Below are 2,638 nucleotides of genomic sequence, written 5' to 3' on the forward strand. Positions count from 1 at the left end.
TTGCAAAAAGAGTAGAATGAATGTCATTTGACATTTTTTTGCTCGATACAAATCGCTGAAATGTGATGTCGGCTGTAGGTGTTCACTTAAAATTTTAAAAATTTTATCTTTTAACTTTTCCAGTGTAAGCTTCTAACATAGCATTAATTTCATCAATTTTACAGATTGGTACATTTTTCAGGCATTACAAAACAATTTATTGACTGGAATTTGAAGGAACTTGGGTACAGAAATCCACGAAATGTTGCTTATAAAACTGCTTGGTAGTTTATTGGCTAACACAAACAGCACCCACTTCCAAGATTCCCTGCCACCATGGCCCCGAATAAAAAAAGAATACATGGAAGTGTTTTTGAAGGTTTTTCAACTCTGAGCTTTTCAGCCCTATCTGATTTTTCTTTTTTATCTTTTAAATGTCTCAATGTGGTTTGTTAAAATATCAGTAATTAAATGTTAGCGTGAGTTTAAGCTTACATTTGCATTTTTTGGACTTGCTGGTTAAAAAAATGTTCTAGGAGGCTTCGTTATATTTTTATTTTATGATGCCGATATTGCAAAAGATTTCCTGCACAATTAAATGCTTATGTAACAAAGGCCAATTCAATTAAAAAATGGTTTTATTTATTTTATTATTGTTATACTTATACTGTTATATTTTTTCATTATATTTGGTGTAACAATATTAAACCCCAATTAAAACCCCCTTAACGTAATTAAACATCTTCCTTATTCCATTCATATAAATCATGTAGAATTTTTTCAAACAAGGGCTTGTTCAGCTTGATCAGTAAAATGTTTTCCAACGTATCTTCGTTCATTCTGGTCCGTTTATCAGATAAAACCAAACCAAGTGCGCTAAAAGCACGCTCCACAGATACCTGGTTTGATGGTACTTACAAAAGTAATGTCGCTACTTCATATAGTTCAGGAAGAGTGGATTTTCGCATTAACTAAAAATTCCAAACATCATAATGCTAGTTTTGATGCGCTTCTGCGTCACATGATATCAGCTGCCGTAGAATCTTGTTCGCGCTCGTTTGTATTTCTTCAGCATTTGGTTCTGGCAATGATCCTCCGTAAAGTTAAGTTAAATACAAATCAAAATCACTGGAGCTATTTAATGTCGCATGCGGTGCATTAGATGGTGATGATGATGAAGATGGCTGAACCTTAGCGTTACATAGATGGATGCGTTCCGATGTAGAGATGATGAAGCTCTATAATTATACGTAAATATACTTTTAATATGGAAACAAAATTAATCTAAATATTGAGTTATTTGTGGTCATCTTGGATCCACGTCACACGTATCAACTTATTGCCTAACACATAAGACAACTCGATTTGTACTGCTTTAATTTGTGTCACAAACTTAGTTTGTAAAGGCTAAACTGGCAACATTAAGTAATTGTAATTACTTTCTTTAAGATTTTTTAACCGATTTTTAAGGGCTTTTGTAAGCGGTTCAACGAAACGATTTGCTGGAATTGAACCGACTTTCAAAATGGTCTTCATCCAGGATAGATAAAAATCGTTCAGTGATGTATGTTTGGCTTGCATGGCTTTTGTTGAAATATAGACAGGCTCAAACGCCGCTACATATTCTTTTATAAAATCCCATTGTTCTGTTAAATCTGAAAAAAATAACAATGAAATGTTGAGGTATTGAAAAACTTTTTCGTTTATATAATAAATCTCACCTAATTCCGAATGTTGCTGACCCAGTTCGTTGAAGAAATCCTCTTGTTTAAAAAAATGGTTCAACATTTCGAAAATTCCTCCCCACCTGGTTCTTGAGTAGAGCGGTGGGAGAGATTCATTGTTGAAAACAGTCTTGTACATAATTTTCCGGCAGTTATTTTATACTGCAGTACATTTACGAATCTCTCCATCGAATGTCTTGACCACATCTACTACCGAAAGCTGCATGGTATGAACGGCACATCTTACAAGAGTGATATACTGGTAAAATTCTTTTTCAATGGTTTCTGTCAAATCTAAATAATGATTCGGAAGTGAACAGTTTTCTTGTGGGTGTCCTCAAGTGGGTTGAACATGACCTGGGCATCAGATTGAAGATGCTTAACGGCAGCGATCATGTTCGCATCATTATCACAGGTGACCGTGAAAATTTGTTCCAATGAAATTTCGTATTGAGTGAGTATTTCTAGGATCTTTGTTTTCAAAAATTTTCCGGTGTGTCTATTATTCAGCTCAACCATTCCTATTGAATTTAATTTAAACAAAGAGTTATTCATACTTTATCAAAACTTTCACGATAGGTAAAACATAAAACATTTTCCTTTCAAAATTGTGGTAAGTTCCTGGAGAATTTTTCGAGCAGCAGCTCCAAAATGACAAACAATATTAGAACGGTTGAGGTTCATCTTCAACGCATCACAAATAGGTTTCAGAATCTACCCTAAGCCGTCCCATTCGACGAACATCATAGGTACGTTATGGGAACATATTAGCTTCATCGTACCATTTGAAACAACAATTTAGAGAGCATATAAGATTTAAATAACATTTAGTTAATACTTATTGTTAAGCTTACAGCTAAAACTTGTGTAAATATTATTTGACGGGATCGCCACACAAAAAAAAAAAACATTAAATATATTAAATACCTTCCAGG

The 2,638-nt window shown here is 33.8% G+C and overlaps 2 pseudogenes; both read right to left on the bottom strand.

The window, feature by feature from the left end:
* Positions 1-599: 599 nt before the first annotated feature.
* Positions 600-1,639, bottom strand: LOC133391330 (uncharacterized; annotated as a pseudogene).
* A 32-nt stretch (positions 1,640-1,671) lies between these two features.
* On the bottom strand, positions 1,672-2,289 carry LOC133391331 (uncharacterized; annotated as a pseudogene).
* Positions 2,290-2,638: the final 349 nt, after the last annotated feature.

This window comes from Anopheles gambiae, chromosome X (assembly GCF_943734735.2).
Source record: "Anopheles gambiae chromosome X, idAnoGambNW_F1_1, whole genome shotgun sequence".
NCBI classification, from domain to species: domain Eukaryota; kingdom Metazoa; phylum Arthropoda; class Insecta; order Diptera; family Culicidae; genus Anopheles; species Anopheles gambiae.